Below are 18,767 nucleotides of genomic sequence, written 5' to 3'. Positions count from 1 at the left end.
CAGTTGTTTTATTTTATGTTCAGGGCAGTATTTTGCAACTGTTGAGAATGAACTGCAAAATTAAAAAAAGCGAGTAGCTTACAAGGGGAAAATAAGTCTGGGTTGGAGTGGGGAGGCAGCAAGGAAATAAGAAGTATTCTGCTGCAGAGCCTCGGGATAGCAGCCTGATATAATGCTGAATTGAGACACAAACAAACTGCAGACAGAAGTTTGATTGGAGCTCAGATTTGGCCACTTAATATTTATGCAAGAACATTCAGATGAAAGCAGGGAGAGATGGGTTGTTTAGATGTTGCATCCTCTCAGTGTCTGTGAGGACAGATATTAGAAAACTGCCTGTGGAGATGTCTGTCCTTATCAGATGACCCAGGCACAAAAGGGATTTCAAAGCTCCACAGACAAAAGAAACCACTCTTGCAAGACAATTTTGGTGTGCAGTCATGTGGGGGCTTTGCAGAGGTTTCTTTTGGTGCAGACCCACAGCAATGGGGGAGTCAGAGCAAACAACCCTGGCCAGGTTAGTCCAGGGCACAGCTCAGGGCAGTGCTGTCACAGAGTTCAGCATCATTGAACTGCTGCTTTAGCAGAGCTCACCTGGAAGGGAGGAACTGCCCCTGCCAGGATCAGTTCAGTTCTCCCCTGGGTGGTTCAATGAGCTCACACTGGTGCCAGTGAATTGCTGGGCTGGCTCTGGCAGACGTGGCACGTGTCACACCCTGTCCCCGTGGCTTAAAAATAAACCTGCCTGCTCTGGAGCATCAACCACCCGAGCATCTGACACACATGCAAGTTGTTGGAGCCCTTCTGTGCTCGGTCTCCCTGTGCTCAGCTGCCACCCCGATTTGCTCTGTCCCTCCCTGGATGCTCCTTCTCCTCCCCCGGTTCCTGCAGCCCCGACAGGACCCATGTCTGTCAGTCCCACTGCTTGGGCTTTGCAAAATGTGACTGTGATTCACAGTCAGCTGCTGCTCTGAGGCAAACAAAGCCCCAAAACACGTCCCTTCCTCCTTCCCAGCAGTGGTTGGCCGAGGGCTCAGCCTGGATCCTGGAAAATAAAAACCTTGCAGAGGTTTTTAGGGCCGAAGAAAGCAAGTGAAATGCTTATTTACTGGCTTATATGGGCCCTGTTAAATTGTGGAACTGTGTTAGAACCATATTTAACCCCACTGGAACTCCCTCTGCACGAGACCCTCCGAGTTTAAATGTGGATAAAATGTGGACAGTGGAAAGACTTGCTCTCCTGCTGTATAACATTTGCACTGGAGTTGTCTTTGGAATTCTGGTTCTGCCCATTGTCCTTTGGATCCCACACAGGCAGTGGGTTTGCCAGTTAGGAGCTGTTTTCCAGGGCACCACTGGGGATTGTCTGTGCAGCCTGGAATCTCACCTTTGGTTCCAAGCACCCTGTTTACCCACCAAAGCTTTTCCCCCTCCACAAACACACAAATAGTATTGATTTCTCAGCTCTGCATCAGGCTCTGGAGCTGGAGCCTGTGCAGTGGGTGATGGAGATCCTGGAGCTCCAAACCAAGGTGGGGATTCCTGGGTGGTGTTTGTTTGGTGGATTAACAAGTGTTGGAGGGAAAGTGGCTCGTGGGGGAGTTTTCTGTGGCAGAGGGGAAACAACTTCAGGTCTAGAGGTGGGTCCTTGTGCAGCCTGGGGGGACCAGGCCTGCCAAGAGGCTGCCAGGGAGGTGGCAGAGCAGCAGCAGAGCTGGGTGACAGCAGTGCCTGGGGACTGTTTCCCACACTCTCACTGCACAGCCTGCTGAATGTAAGCTACCTAAATACCACCAGTTATTTTACTGAATTTATCCCTAGAGGGGCCATAACGAGAGAGAGAATTGGGACTATATTTTGGAAGCAATTAGCCTTAAAAGTCTATACTTTCCTTTTTTTTTTTTTCCTTTTTTTGAGCACAGTCTTCAGGGAGCTGAGCACAATGCTGGCTAATGGGCTGGGTGTCTTCTCCTGCCTCGTCGGGGATGGCAGCTAAACACCGAGCCCTGGTAGCTCAAATTACATTTTAAAAGCCTGAGATTCAAATTAGATGTTAAAAGCCCGAGATTGGAGGACTGAAAGGGGAGAGGGGAAGGGGGTTTCTCAGCTTGTGGCTAAATGCACTGCTGCACGCTGAGAATAGGAAGGAATGGGAAAGTTTGGGAGGGAAAGGAGGCACCTCTGTATAAAAAGGAGCAGTACTGAAGTTAGTCTTCCAGAAAAGTACTCTACCACATGCTTATAGGTCTGAAAAATCCCCCGAATTTGCTGTTTTACCAAGGGAAACCTGGAGGGAGATGATTCCCCGTTCTGAGAGCTACTGCAAAGAGCACAGGGGAGAAAGCAGCATCTCCCTTCCAAGGCCAGGACCATCCCCTGTGTCCTCCCTTCTGCTGCTTTAGGATCCCTGCTAGCCCTGCCATCCCTTTTGGCAGCTGGGAGGGGCTGGGAGTGTTGCTGTGGATCTGTCAGAGCAGCACTTGGTGCCCACAGCACCACCTCACTGCTCTCCTGCCTCACTCCCCCCAGCTCTTCCCGTGGCTTTTCCTGCTCCCAGTGGGACCTTCAGTCATTTCCACGGTGCAGCCCTGCAGCAGCAGCCAGGACTGCTCCCTGCATCCCAGGCTGCCCCTGCAACCCCCCTGCAGGAGGGGGGGGATGCTGTGCTTGTGTTACCAACCCAAAACTGAGGCACGGTGAGGTTCCACCCCAAAAACGCCAACCAGGGCGGGGTAGTTGTGCTCTTCCCACGTGTCCTGGCTCAGTGCTGGCAGCTGATGGTTTCTAGCCAGGTCTCAGTTTGCTTTCAGGGCACTCACTCTCTGTGCTGTTCTGACAGCGTGAAGCCACCGTGAGAGGCTTTTCCTCCTCCATCTCTCACCAGCAGGACTGTGCTCAGAGCAGGGTGGGGCAGCAGTGGAAACCCTCCTTCCTGCTGCTGTTTGCTGCCACCAGCTCCCAGAACTGCCTTCCCACGGGCCCATTTGGCAAACCCTGCAGGGTGTGTGTGTTGTTGCTCTGTGCCTTCACTTGGTTTTGCCCATTTGCTGCGTTTTTGGGGCGACTGGAGCACAGAAATGCTGCTGCTGCTGTCCCGGTGTTCCTGTGCCTGCTGTGCCCACCCTGGATCCTCTCCCTGCTCCCTCGGGGTGCCTGCCCTTGGCACAAGGTATATGGGAGCTGACAAGTCCAAAATTGCTGCCAGGGGAGCTCAGGACATGCCCAGAGACGCAGCTGATGGGCAGGTGACACCAGGGCTGAGGAGCAGAGAGCAAATGGGATCTGATCCCGAGCTCTGGTTTCTTCAGCTTTCCTTGTCCTGCTGCTCAAATCTGATCTGGCAGCTTGGCAGAACAGTGCAGATTTTCTGCCTTTTTAACGATGGGAAGAGGAGCCACTCTGAGCTGACAAAGTCAAGCTTGGGGTTGTCAAACAGTCTCTCACTAATAAGGGGGATTTATTTGCTGCTGCTCTCCAGTGCAGCCTGCCCTGGATGTGGGGAAGCTGATAAGCCAGGTAACAATAGGGAAAGGAGAAACTCTTAATTCTCTTTGCTGCTGAGCTGAGAACCAATTCAGAATTCTCGTTGAGTAACAGTGAGAACCTTTATTATCACAGAAAAGTAAACTGAGGGGAGCACAGACCTGACTGGTTTCCTGAGCAGACTGCAGCTGCTCTGCTTTCTCCCTTTTCCACCCTTCCCGTTAATAAGGTGGAATATCCAGGGATCTGGTGGTTTCTTGCCTGTTTGTTACCTGGTTTTTTAGTACTACAAACTTTCTGGGAAATAGCTCCTTTCCCCAACGCTCCAGTTTTTCACTGGTCGTGTTTTGTAAGGGGAGATTTTTCCAGGCTGGAAGCAGCTCCTGGAGCAAAGCACCAGGTCTGGGGGATTTGCTGGAGCAGCTGCAGCTCTCAGGCTGAACATGACAACTTAGACTCCTCTTACTTACTGTCTTCCCATTATTTTTAGCAGGCTGAATCGCTTTTACTTGCAGGGAAACGTTTGGAGACATGAATCAATTGTGCCTGCAAACTAAAGGAGGAGGAAGATTGTCAAGATGCACTGACAGAGCTTCCCCCTGGTCGTCACAGAGCCCTGTTTACACTTGCTGGCCTGTCCTGGTCTCAGCTTTCCCATCTGTTAAATGGTGCCTATAATTAGCCTGTCTTTCACAACTTTTCATATTTTGGCACTCCTGATCCTTAGCTTACTGTATTTTGATTCCCAGGGAATAAATGTGAGAACAAAACAAATTACGGGCCGTTCTCATTCCTGTGCCTTCCCCCTTCCCCCCTGATCCCCTCCTTCCCCTCTCCCTCCTGCATTTCCCACGTGGCTGAACCTCAGAGGGCTCAGCACCCACTGCTGAAGTGCTGAAGTGGCAAAGGGGACGTTTGGGGTGTAAAATCTCTCGCTCAGAGCTCCTGTTTGCCATGGTTACCTCGGGAGCAGGGGCAGCAGGCAGATAAACCCTTGGAAGGAGCGTTAGGGAGGAGGGATGAGCTCAGCTGGGAGGTCTCCCTGGGGTTTTCCAGCACAGGATCCAGTGGGGAGGGATGAGCTCCTGGGTTCTGCTCCCAGCAGAGGAGCCCAGCCCTGGGATGGACGAGCACCAGGAGCCTCCACGAGGGGCTGAGGGCAAGGAGGGGCTTGGTGGGGCTGCAGTGCCTTGGTTCAGGGAGATCATCCAGAGAAAGGGACCCAACAAGGAACAAAAGGGCTGCTCTGCTGCCAGCAGCCTGAGCCGAGGGGTGAGGGCAGGGAGAGCTGCAGTCCCAGTGTCTGCTGGATGGGGTTCCCCAGCCAGGAGCCCCTGGAGCTGCTGGGGAGCTGCTGGGGAGCTGCTGGAACAGCTCAGCTGCCGCTCCAGGTGTTGCTCAGTCAGAGCCAAGACTGGTTTTGTCACTGTTAAAGTCCCTCTCATGTTCTTGCAATGTGACAACTGCTTTGCTCACCCCTCTAAGGTCCCTCTGCTCTGCTTTAAAAAACCTTCTGCCTTCGCTTGTGCCTTTGCAAAAGCAGGGAAAAAACTGCCACAATTTTATTTTTTTTGAAGTTGTGTAGCCCTCCATTCCTGTATAATTCAGAGATAAACACTCCAACTTAGATCCATGTACAATGGAACCAGATACAAATCGATTGCTTTGTGCTGTTCCTTTGTTCAGAGGGGAACCTGGGCAGCTTTAGCATTAATTCACCGTGTAGAGAGGAGCATAAATAGAGCAGGGTATTGGAAACATCCATTTAATTATCTGCAGGAGGGGAAGGAGTGTGTCCTCCTGGCTTGATTACTGGGACCACTCAGAATTATAGGAAATAATAAAGCAAAAAAAAACCACCCCCAACTGTGGCAAGGCTTATCTTTTGGGGCAGAAGAAATGCTTGGACAGGAGAGCTCCAGGAAATGTGGTTGCTGGATTTAGGAATTGCCCTGGCACATCCAGCTCCCCCAGCTTTGGCAGGGACACAGTTTGTAGCAGGGCAAAAGGGAGAGTCACAGGGACCACCAGTGCAGGCAAAGCTGAGCTTTATTTTGGGGGTTCCATCACCCAGCTCACCCCACTGCCCCTTTTTAGCCAAGGGTCAGGGCCACACCACAAAGAATTCGTGGTGGGTAACCCAGCAGCCCATATTCCTCCATCCCAGCCCCACATCCCATATTCCTCCATCCCAACCCCACAAACACAGCCACTCCTCCCTGAGGAGGAGGAGGGGACAAGACTCCAGTCTCCTGAGAGCCCAGGGGGGGTCACAGGGGTGTCTCTTCCCCTGTTCCAGCTGCCCAGGAGCCTGGGGATGGTCCCTCAGTGGCACAGACACCTCGAGGAGGCTCCTTCCCACCTCCCCATGGCACAGAGGAGCTGAGGTGATTCATCTCCTGGAGGTTTTCTGGCCAGCCCTGTCCCCAGAGCAGGGCAGGGCTGTGTGGGGCTGGCTGGAGCCAGAGCCCTGTGACAGGACTGACCCTGTCGTCTGCAGGGAGAAAATACGAGTTCCAGAGGAGCCCTGCAGGGCTGGGCTGGGAAACACTGCCTGCAACAGGGGTGATGAACATGGAATTCCAGGAGGGAGAGGCTCCCCAGCCCCAAAGCAGGGTTTCACAGCTGTTACTGAGTGTTTGCTTTGCTGTTCGTGTCCTTCTGTCCCTCGGAACGGGGTTTATTTATTTTTATTTTGGAACCAAACGAGAGTTCTCGGGTCTAAAAATGGAACAAGGTTGGGTTTCAGGGGGAGCTGAGGGTAGGCTCCTGTTCTTGCCTCACAGTGGGGCTGGAAGAGCTCCTTAATCTGGTAAAAAAAGGCAGAGTAAAAAATTAATGGAATAAGCTAAAAAAAGAGAGGTGCAAATGAGACATAATGGTGTGGCTGGTGTCCAGGGAACAAACCAGCACAGGGGTGATGCCTTCAAACCAGGGCAGGGCTCCCTTTGGGAGGAGAATTTTAGTAGATGGGGGTTTTTCAGAGGGGTAAATGAATGAACTGTGAAGGTCTGTGTTAGGTGGGGGAGAGCAAATGAAATAGTTTGTGTTTCTCCTGGTGTTCCAGTCTCTGAGGGTGCTCTGGTTACAAGCTGAATCCTCTGCTGGGTGAGCTGGTGTTTGAAATTCTCTCCACCGGGGAACTCTTTGCAGAAGGCATTTTTCTAAATTTTATTGACATTCATTGAACAGAAACACCCTTTTTTACATCAACAAGTGAAAAATTCTGAAGCAAACTTTTCCAAGCACCTCCTTTCAAACTGGTCCATAACCAGGGGGGGAGTGCTGGTTCCACACCTTGCTTATTTTTTTTTTCTTTACACTCAAGGGAACGAGGTTTTATTTATTTATTTACAGGCAGGAAGAAATGAAAGAGGTGATATTAAAAATTAAAAAATAAAAACCAAAAACCTGGGCATCACCCTGGACAATCCAGCTCCACGCAGAGCTAAATTTAGTCCCTAAATCTGAGCACAAGGTCTGCTTGGAGCATCCCTGCCGTGGCTCAGCAGCCACCAGGGCTCTCCCTCATCCCACACATCCCACACAGACCCTCTCCCACGGGCAGGACAAAGTGGTGTCACCTCTGTGTGGCACAGGAGCAGCAGTGAGGAGGTGGATGGCTGTGGTTGTGAGGCGTGGGAAATGTCAGTCAGACGGTTTAAAAAGAGGAGAGGAGCCCTCAGAGAGACTCTTTCTGTAACGAACTTATATGATGTGACAGTCACACACTCCAAAATTGAATTAATAAATCATTCACAGCTCTGGTTGGAATAGTTAATCCGTGTTTTGTGCCCCAGCAGAGAGGAAAATGGCCTGCTTTCCTGCCTTTATGACATATTAGGCCTAAATAGAATTAATGATAAGGCTTTCTAAGTTTATTTACTGTGGAGAAGAGCTGTTTCTAAGGGGATGGGAAGGGAGGAGGGCAGGAGGAAGGAGCTGTGAACAGATTATCTCCCCAGTCCTGGGTTTTAATAACACGCAGCTATTGTGCTGTGGGGTGCACAGGGACAAGGGTGGTTTGGCACGTGGGGAGCAGGCAGTGAAACCCAGCTGCTGGAATTGAGTTGTCACAAGTGGAACATCCCTGTGGATCCCTGGTGGGTGAACACTGAGCTCACCCAGGGCTCTTTCTGAAAGGAGAATGAATAAAACTCTTCAGCTGGTTCACACAAAACATGGGCTTTGCCTGTAGAAAATGCCATGAAAATCTGCAAAGGACTGGCACCCTGGGAGGGATCAGGGTTTGGTTGGTAGGAAGAGCTGTGATCAGCAGTTCTGGATCACCTTGGTCAGTGAGAGGTTCCCTCAGAGGGAGCAGCTCACACTTTTTAGGGCTGCTCAGGTCTTTTCCTGGGGCTCTCACGGATGATTCTGTCCCCAGCAGTGGGCAGGAGAAGATTCTCCTCTGGAAAACAGGCACTAAAACTAAAGAGGAGAAGGCCCTGAGAGCAGCCTGGCTCTGCCAGCTCTGGGCAGGCTGCAGAGGGGAGGGTTTGTTCTGCAGTTCCCAGCGTCCGTGGGAAGAGGTTCCAGAGCAGGGGACAGAACAGCTCATTGAACAGCTAAAGATGGAAGTAAACAGATAAATCAGATTTTCCCCCCCACGCTGCTGCAGAAGCTAATTATTGGAACATCAAGTGTATTAGGAATAATTAAACCAAATTGCAAATTAAACTTCCCGTGGCCGTGAACCGGCGGAAAATCAGCTCTGATGGTTCCACCCCTCTGACACCAAGATGTGTCCTTTGCAATTCCAGTGTGGGGCTCCCAAATTTTTTTTTTTGGGGGGGGAACTTCCCTTGCAACTGGAATATTGCCTCAAGAATTGCCCCTCGTTCCTTGGAGCTTTTCCTGGCAGTCCTCAGCCACCCGAGCAGGGAGGTGGAAAAACGGGGAGCCGCAGTCGTGAGATCGTGGCTTGGAGCCTTTTTGACCCAACTCTTGTGTGCTGAGCTGGAAAAACACAAGGTGACAAAAGGCTTGGAATGTGCCAGCAGGTGTTAGTCATTGCTTTGAATAAACTCCTTGCAAGAAAAACTCTCTAACCTTTTCCTAATTATGCAATTTGCTCTTCGGCGTCTCTCCGAGCACGCCGAGCCTGCTACAAATTGGAAGCAGACAGCCCTGATAGATTTGGACCTTTTGTGGTGTTTGGATTCATTAGTTTCTCTAATTACTGGAAATAAAGCAGTTTTCATACATCCAGGATGCTGCTGTGTCTGAGCTGCTGCGAGGGAAGGCAGAGCACTGGAAGATAAGTTGGTGTATAAAGAGATCCTGACTCCTCATTAACCTTTCTCCTTCTTTGCATGAGAGAAAAATAAATCCTTATTTCAGGGAAAACAGGGACATTTATTGGCAAGGCAGGGCCGCACCTGAGAGTTAAACCTGCCTGGCAAATGCCTCTTAATTCTCCCAGGGGTTTTGCAGTGCCTGAAATCCACCTCTTTAAAGAGCAGAGCTCAGCGTGGGCACATCAGCTCAGCCCCCCCAGGATTTGGCCCCTTCCCTTTCCCAGCCCTGTGGGAGCCTCGAGCAGCTCCACGTGTGGAGGGAGCTGGACAATGGCACTGGATGGACCCCACTGTGCCCCTTGAGCTGAAATGGCCCTAAATTGGTCCCAGTAATTCTCTCTGCAATTTGAATTCTTAACGTGGTAAAAAACCACGGGGGGAGGGAAGAAAAGGGGCAGAAAGTTGTTTCATGTCGATAAAAATAATGATTTTTCCAAAGTGAGCTGTCTTTTTCATTATGGCTCACATTTATTTTGAGGTGAGATTAATGAAATATTCAGCCAGTGCTACCCTGGACATGAACTCATCCCTCAGTCATTCACACAACCTTTAATTGGACTGGAGAGGAAGTTATTGTTAATTCGTCCCTCAGATGATACTTTGGCTAAATTTATGTCCTCGAGAAGCCAGACCCTGAGAAACTCCAGAGTTCTTTTAAGATTTGTATCCTAATGTGTGAGAGCAGGTGTCAAAGGGTAAAGGTGCTTTATTCAGGCCAAAATGAATACACCCAAAGTGAACTGGTTTTGTTATTTTTACTCTATCCAAAGGGCATAACTGAGGTGTTTCTCCCCCTCCCAGCAGTGGTTTGGCTCCTCAGGTGACTCCTGTCTCACAGCTCCCACAGTGGAATTTGGAGGGACCTCTTGGATTCCTCTGGGCACGAGCTGGAAATACCTGAAAAAAATAGCAACAGATCTTCCCTGGGAAGGTTGTTGTGGGTATTTTTAGTCCTTCTGGGGTCAGTAAGATCAGACAGGGCTCTGAGCAACCTGATGCAGCTGGAGATGTCCCTGCTCAGCACAGAGGGGTCCCTCCCCACCCAAACCCTCCCCACCCAAACCCTCCCTCGATTCCGAGGGCCTGAGAAGTGATTTATGAAAGGGCTCATCTCTGTGCTGTGTTAATGACAGAGACAAACACCCAGATGGATTTCCACCCATTTTTCACTTGTTGATAAGGAATAACTGTCTCAGGATCAGCACAGAGCTGCAGCTCCCACCTCCCCGTGTCTCCCAGTGACAGTTTCCCGATGGAGACGGGGACGTGCAAGGTGATAAATCCTGAGGAGATCTCCAGCCTGAGTTATTCACCTCTTCTTCTCCTCTGTTACATAATTGGTAATGATCACATTGATGCTCCCGAGGGTGCTTGAGAGGTGAGGGATTTAGGGGAGGGGAGGAAGGATCATCACAGCCTGGGATCATCATACCCAGGATAATCACACCCAGGATCATTTTATACTCATGTCTTTCTCTTCCCCCACCTTTGCTTGACGTTTTGTTGCAAAACTTGGGTCAAATGTATTTTTTTTTCCTCTTCCTCCTCTAAAAATCCCTTTCCCAAACACCCCATCTGTCTCTGTCACGCCAGAAAAGAAATGCTGATGAAGTGTCACGGAGCCAGATCTTGATTTTGCTTACATTGGCTGAATCCATTAATTCATTCTCTTTTTTCTCTCTCCAAGAGTCCTGGTACCCTGCATTTATCTTTTGCTGGTATCTCCAGCAATCCTGAATGTCTGAGATGGGGTTTGAGGTCTGGTTCAGAGCGAGGGAGCAGAGGGATTTGGGAGAAGTTCTGTGAGTCACAGACAATTGATGTCTGCAGCTCTATGAAGTCATCAAGGCCCCTGTGACTGTGCTCAGCTCCCCTGTAAATCTTTTCAGGCTCCAATGAGGTCACTGAAATCGACTTCAATTGAATAATCAACTTTTAAATAAAGCTGCTTCGTGAATGATTTCAGTCACCATTTAAGCTTGCGGTGATAAAAGATTTATTGTCAGGGTGCCAGTTCTTCCAGCAGTGATTTCCATTAGCAACAGGAGCACCATTTCTGATGCACACAAGGCAGAGGAATCCTGGGAAGGGAGAGGTCTGGGATTCATCTGCTCTCCAAAACCTGCTGGTTGTGGCTTTGGCAGTGAGGAGGCTCAGCCGTGTGTGTGCCATATGTATTCAGCATAAAAAACCCCTCACCTTGTTTGGAAAACATATCCAGGGATTAAATGGGTAGGACTTGAACCAAGAGTGGCTGCATTAAAGCAACAATGCCTGGGAGGAGTGTGGCCAGTGAAGAAACTTCTTCATGCTGGGCCTTTCCAATGGTTTGGGAAATCATTTGGGGGAGGAACCCCAGGCCACATGAACTGCTCTTGTCTGCAGATTCCCTTTGCCTGGGGAATCTTTAATCCTGAAGTATTTAAGGGAGAGGCAAGGTTCATTATTCTTAATAAATGGATATTTTGTTCTAGCTGACTTCCTTTAATATGCTAATTATCAAAAACAATAGGCTCTGAATTACCATTTCTATCAGCAGTTATTTTAAGCATTTAACTTTCTTGGGGTGTGTGTGGGGAAAACAGCTGGTTGGTCTGGCTTTGATGGGACACTAATGAAAAGAATAATCCATTGGACAAAACCACCCTGGGCCTCAATGGAATGCAAAACTGGTTTATGACATGCAGAAAAAATATTCTCAATTGATTTATCCTACTCATTTAAGCATCTCTGCCTAGAAAGTTGTTACATCTGTTTAGAGATAAATCAATACCCCAAGTGATACATCCTTTGGACTGCAAACGAATTAAAGCATCTGTACAAAGAGGCTCTTGGCCTAGAGATAAAGAAATAATAACCCTTGGTGGGGTTTACATGTGTCTGAATTCTGAATTTTGGCACCTGGGGGGGCCAGGGTTAGGTGGGGAAGTGGCTTTGCAGCCACTTGTGGAGCGCTGTGGGTTTGTTTAAGGCAGTTGGCTGCACAGGCACCATCACCTTCACTCAGTGTTTAACACCCAGGCACTGATTCCAGCTGCTCATTGCATTTTTCCTTGGCTCCTCAGCCCCCTGTGCTGCAGCCTGTGCAGGGAAACAGCAGCGCAGGCTTTGCAGAGCTGTTCACTGCCATGGGTGTGTTTATGTGCTCCTTGTTCATCTGTTCAAGACAAACAGCCCCAGTGTGTGTGATCCCCCCAACAGAAGCAGCTCAGTAACCCTCCAGCCTCCCCTTCCCCCTTGCAGCCAGGTGAGTGTTATTATCTTTGTCAAATTGGGTGCATAATTAATAACCTTGTAGAGCAAGCACAGCGCTGAGCGCTGGAATCATCAGGGTGATTTTCATACAAATGGCTTTGCTGGTGGCAGCCAGCCTGTTTAATGGGCTCAAACCAAATAATAACAGATGACTCCTGTTTTGTGTAAGGCCAAAATGTCACTCCCATCCTGAGAAAGTGATGCTTGACCTACTTGCATCTTTATCTGCTGTGCCATGTCCGTGTCTCTTCATTTGTAGCCCGGCTTGCTCCGTGGAGCCTCCGACACCTCCCACAGCCCCTGCCTGTCACAGGCACTCACCCTGCCTTCCATCACTGCTCAGGGAGCCCATATCAATAAGAGATTGTTGTTCCCTGCCTGTCAGTTCTGCCCTCCAACAAATCCTGTCGCTGCAGAGTGGCTGGAGGCTGCAGATGCCTGAGGATGTTCTTCCCTGCTCTGCACAGCACAGGGTGGAGGGAGCCTGGGACACTTTGGAGCTTTGGAGGGACCCTGCCAGCTCCACATCACAGCCACTGCTCACCCAGCTGCTCATCAGCTCCCAGAATCCTGCCAGTTCTGCTCCCAGGAGCTGGAATCCTCTTGCCTGCTCTCCATGGAAACCTGGCTGTGCCTGGAGAGCCGAGCCAGGGTGAGGCTGGACCTGCCAGACGCCCTCCCTGCCAATGCCTCTGCCCAGGGGCACGTTCCTGCTGCAGGGATTCACCCCCAGCAAGGCCAAAGAGGGCTTGAGAGGGAGCAGGGGGAGTCCCTGGGTTGTCTGAACTCCCCTCTGGGAGTTCTGCTGGCGTTAGAAGGTTCTGTTGTGGTTCTGTTATCCCAGGTGTGTTTTCCACCTTAGGGTGGAAAAAACATCTTGCAGGTAAAACTCTGAAAGGGAAAATTTCATCCTGCCCTGCACCGAGGAAGTTCTGCTTCCCAGCTTTAAATTTGCCTGGATTTTGGGGAGACACTTATTTCCTTCCAGGAGCTTCTTTTTGCTCGTTCTGGAAGGAGAAGTTCTTATTTCCCTGCCTGTGTCAGTGGCCTGGTGGGAATTCCAAAGGGACTTGTGTTTCCCACTGCAGGGTCCCATCAGCCCACCCAGCCAGAGGGTTGAATCACTCACAGAATTCAACTGCTCCACAGAAAAGGCTCCAGACACCCAAAAAAAGGGTGCCTGGGACTTCAGACAGTGGTTGTAGTACACTCATGTGTGGGCTCTGTGAAGGGCTCCGTGTGGGGTTGTTGATGCTGGAGCCTCTCCCAGGCTCCTCTGAACTCCCTCAGTGTGTTCTCTCCCAAGGCCTGTTAATCCAGAGTGTGGAAATGAGGGGAAGAGCTGATAAATCAAGATATGATAAGTGCAAGTGCATTTCTAATGAACACACATTGTGTAGAATAATGGCAGCATCACTGAGATAATTTAATTAAAAAGACAAAAGAGGGCGAAAAAAAGGGGAGGAAGGTCTCTTTTCCTGGTGGTTAATTATATGCAGTGTCTCACTGAAAGTAATACAGCATTACTCTGGGAAAGTGCAGGAATTGCCACCTTTCACCACACACACACCTACTTTCTCTTTTCTCAGTCTCTCTGCCTCTGCTCTTTCAAAGAGGCAGTGGTTGAACCCTTCAGTGAGTGTCTAAAGCTTCTGGGAGTTCCTGTGCTGAACCTGACCTGTAATCCCTCCTCCTTTTTTGAGCCTGGTTTGCCAAAGTGCCCCAAGACCTCATTTGGAACGTGCCTCACTTGGAGGAAAAGCCACCACTGGTGATTGTTTTGTTCCTCCTCATAATGCAAGTAAATGCTGCTGAATTGAGTGGGAGAACAGGATTCTGGGGCTCTGAGCTCCCTCCAGCCATGAAAAGCAGTTTGGTGGAAACAGAGGCGAAGTGTTTTGGCAAATCTGAGGCAGGAATATCAAGACTCGTGCGTCAGACAGGGAAATAAAAAGGTTTGAGACGTGGATTTCAAAGTGTTGGAGACAAAGCCTCTGTATTTCCCCGTGTTAAGGGAAACCTGGGGCAGGCCAACGTGGTTCTGAAGTGAATTTATCACTTGTGTCCTAATGAAAGGAATATTCCAGCGATGATTTCGAGGTATTGGGCGACTCATTTGAGAGGATTTCCATCCATCATATTGACAGTGATGTTAATCAAATTGACTACCCTTACCAAGCCCTGCTTTAGCTGAGCTATATTGCTTTGCTGCCTGAGGGGGGAACATTTCTGCAATTAAAAAAAAAAAAACAAACAAAAAACAACAAACCAGATCGAATGCTAATAAAGCAAACAAATGAAGATTTATGCATAATCCACCAAAGGACTGCAATAATTTAATTAAAGGTGTACAGGAGATTTTGGTGGAGAGAATCAGTGATAATAAATGAGAAGGCCTTTGTGTTCCAACAGCAGGGAAAGGAGGGGAGGTGTTTTACACTCCAGTTTAGCCCTGCCCAAGCCACCACTTTGCTCAGGTTGTTCCCAGGCACACAACCCCCTGTTTTAGTTCTGTGCTGAAACTCAGCTAATTTTGGGTTAAATTTTATTTCTGAGCTTTTTTTTTTTTTTTTTTTGTGGATGGTCTCATGAACACTTTAACCAGTTGGAAGTTTGTTCCAACTAAACCCAGCAAGCAGGTTTAGCCCCTGTGTGTGAGGGAGTGACAGCTGAGCACTGGCTGCCAGGGCAAGGGCTGTCTGTCCTGAAATGCTGCACAATTTAGTTGATATTCCAGCCTTTAAACACCTCATGGCATGGAAATGGGGGCTCTAATAATAACAGCAGTAAAACTGAGAAATTTAAAGTCTGTTTTACCGGGCTTTTATAATCACTTTGGGATCCTGTGGCCAGTCATGGAGCAGGTCAAACCCCTCCCTGTTCCGGGCACCGACCCCTCCACTGAGGTCAATAATTAAGTTTTCACTTACAGCCAGTATGGAATTTGGCCTGGGATGGGGGAGGGAGGCAGGATGCTGCTGCCAGGGTGGCTTTGGGGGTGGCAGCAGCTGCCAGGGCAGGGAGCTGGCTCGGGGAAGCTGGGCTGGCTCAGCTGATGGGCTGAGGCAAAGGCAGTTGGAGGCAATAAAGAGGGAGCAGCTCTGGGGCAGGGGGGGCCGTGGCAGCTCCAGCCCCTGCACAGGTTGGGCTCTTCATGGCACATTTAAGGACCATGAAAATGCTGGGTGGGCCTGGCTCTGTGTGCAGAGCTCAGGGCTTTGTGCAGCAATGACGTTCTCCAGGCAGCTCAGCCTGTGCCGCTGGAAAAACCTTTGGAAAAGCATCCCGAGCTCTCCTGCAGGAGTGCTGCCGTGGAGGGGGACTGTGGAGCTCCATGGACACAGCTTGGGGTGTTCCAGGCTGGATGTCTGCAGTGACAGGGTGTCTGGAAGCTAAAACCTGGATATCTTTTAAGAAACATTTTGCCCCCTCAGCTTTCAGAGGAATTACATCCCAGGAGGATATTCTGCAGTCCTGTGGGGCTTCTTAGAGTAAACCAGCAGTGGGATCCTTTCCCTAAATCCCCTTCCCAGCTCTGGTTGGCCTTGGCCATTGCTTCCCTCCCAGGATAGTCCCACCCAGTTTCTCCTCCAGCTCAAGATATGAGGGGGGGGTTTTTTTGTGGTTTTCTAAAATCCTTGTATTTCCAGAGGTTTATGTGACCGTGCCTGTGCCCTTGGTGTTCCACATTCCCCTGTGGGAATTCCCTCACCATTCCACATCCCTCTGGCTGGCCAAGGCTGGGCTGAAGCTGAGAGCAAGTCAGCTGCTGTTTGGGGAGGGGGAGGAAGGGTGAAGCTGTTTTTCCCACTGGCCCCATAGTGACAGCAAATCACTTATCTATTTATCTGTTGAGATACAGGTGTATTAAAAACTGGAAGGAGGTTCTCCAGCCTTTAAATCCTTTCACACCACTCTGTGTTCCCTCTGTTAAGCTCTTGCTGTGTTAATACCACCCTGGGCTGGGTAATATTTACAGCACCTAAATCAATGCCGAGGACATAGAGAATATTGAAGGATCAACTCTACTTATTTCAGATGCACTTTAATATCTTGATGGCCCGACCAGAGTCTGGGGGTAGAATGACAATGAGGAGTTGAGCAGTTTGATGATGGTTGGAGAGAACTTTATGGAAGTTGATAAATTCCATCTTGCAGGTTTCAATTTCTCGTTCCCCACAGAGAGCTGGGGAGAACACAGTGATGCTGCCTTTCAAATTGGCTGGATCAGAGGGAACAGCAGCTAAAATCCATTACAACCCAATTACATCCATCAGCTGAAGCTGTGTGCACTCACTCGTGAACATCAGCATTTAATCCATAAAGAGGAACTAATGAGAAATTTGAAAATGGAATCCATGCATCAGTAGCTTTGGAGAGATTTTGCTGGGATTAATGAACTGCCAGAACATTGTCAACACGCTGCAAACCCATTCTCTCTGGGTTTGTTTACTGACCAAAGACAGATTAGATCGTGTTGGTCTCCCCATCCTTCAAGCCTGGCTTTTGTCTTATGGGCTGTTGCTTTTTCTCTGACGTTCTTGGTGCAGGAAGTGCCATTTTATCCACTTGAAGGATCAAACACTTGCTTCTTTTTCATCTTTCTCCCGTGGACGTCTGGCTGGCTGAGCACCCACAGCCTCCCTGTGCCTCTGCACAGGTCTCTGCTCCAGAAGCCAAGAGCATGTTCTGCAGCAGAGAAGGGAAGTCAAGACAGCAGCAATTCCTCTTCAAACAGTGCTGTGCTGGGGGGAACTGGCTGGGAAATTGCTGCTGTTCATTTGTGGGTTCACCTCCCAGCTCCCTGTTTGAAAGGCTGTGCTGGCCACTGGATTCCTCTGATTCCCTGGAGCTTCCAGGAGGGGCTTGTCCAAAGGGTGGAGATGAAAACAGGCCCCCAGGAAAGCCAAGCTCTCTAATGGGAGCTAAAAGGTGCAGGAATTGCAGAGATCTGGGGGGGCTGCCAGGTATGAGCAGGGCAGGAGACTGTCCCTCCCCAGGACTGTCCCTCCCCAGGACTGTCCCTCCCCAGGACTGTCCCTCCCCAAGGCTGCAAAGGACAGCAGGAGCAGCTGCTGGCTCCTGGGTGCAATACTGGGACATCCATCCCTGCCCCTTGATGCCCCAGCACTGTAATTGGGTTTGTGGGGTGGTTAAAATGCATATTCATTTCCACGTGCCCTTTACCTGGAGGTGCCTCAGGAGCACGTTGGTATTTCAGCCCCAACCCTGGGCTGTTCTGCACGTGGCTGCTTCTATCTGCTAAAAAATAAATCCCCTTTATATTCTGAGCCTTGTTCTCCCCTGCTACCCAAGTGGTCTTGTAAGGCTTGATGGCTTAATATTTATTTCTTATTTATTTTGATAGATCTCTGTCATATTCACCGGCTGGATAGAGTTGCTCTGCTTAACAGCAATATAGCAATATTTCCTCCCAGGAATCATTCCTCCCCACTTTAAGCAGCAGAGCTGATCTCCAAGCAGACAGGTCTGACAGGCAGCTCCTCAGAGATCCCCTTTCCAATTGCACTCCTGATGTGGACGTGACAGGGAGGAAGGACGGTGGGGAGGGGGCAGGAGGATGGAGGGCTGGAGAGGGAACAGAAGAGACCATCCAGTGTGAATTCTGCCTTCAGCAAGAGGTGATAAAGGATGGGGAAACACAGCAGGTGGAGGGGGGCAGAGAACTTGGGGCAGAACAGCTGGGGCTGGAGGAGAGTGGGGTGAGGGGGGAAGTGTGAGTGACTCTCCTGTGACCTGGAACATGGTGTGCTTTGGGTCTCTCTCAGCAAAAGCCAATATCTCTGCTCCCCCCTCAGCCTCTCTGACTCGAGCAGGTTGAGTCACACCCAAATCCAGTCATTTTCCATCTCCTGATCTGTAAAACGTTTGCTCATCAAACGTGACCCACTCCTCTTTCAGAACAGACAGACCCTTGAACTGTTTAGGAACCTGCTCCTCTCCAGTGTTCCATTTCAGGGCAATTCCAGCTCAGTAAATCAGGCCCCACTTGCTGGAACACAACCAACCACAACCCCCTGCCAGGTAAATGTGCTGGGACAAAGGGGGAAGGTGGCTGTGAGTCAGGGGGAATGTTTTCACAGCTGCTTTGCACAGTTGCACATTTCCTGCTCTCCCCCGGGGTTTTAAGCACGGAGGGTTCTTCCTTCCATTCATCCTTTTATTTTTTTTTTTTTTAATGTTTACCAAAATACAGACTGGGAAAATCCTGCTTGTTCCAGGGGTGTCTTTGGCCGTGCTCTGGTAATTGGTGGCAATTCTCCTTTGGGAAGGGCTGGGGCAGGTACAGGGGCCTTTCTGCTGGAGTCCCCTGGTAAAGAGACTTTCTAGAAAGGAAACAGACCCACTGGGAATCAATTCTTGTCCAATAATGCTTCTTAAGTTAAGGGTTTTCCATATAACCATCCTCACCCACCGGCATCCAGCTCATCACTCAGTGCCAGAAATCACCTGCTGGGCTCCAGGAGAAATCCTGGGAATGACCAAGGGCTGAGTTCTCCCCTAAATGTTCCTTGTCTTTAAAAGGACAATATTCTTTATCGTTCCTCATTGACTTTAACTAACTTTGCCAAATAAAAGGGCGGAATCTTGTAGCAAAAATCAATGTGCTTGGCCCAGCTACCCCCTGGTTTCAGGTTTCTGAATGTGTGCTGGTTTTGTCTCAGAGTCGTGGTTCTGCCATAAAACACCTCCATAAATCATATTCCA

Source organism: Manacus vitellinus, unplaced genomic scaffold (genome assembly GCF_001715985.3).
Source record: "Manacus vitellinus isolate BGI_N305 unplaced genomic scaffold, ASM171598v3 scaffold_87_pilon, whole genome shotgun sequence".
NCBI lineage: Eukaryota > Metazoa > Chordata > Aves > Passeriformes > Pipridae > Manacus > Manacus vitellinus.
Note: the sequence above shows the minus strand (reverse complement) of the source record.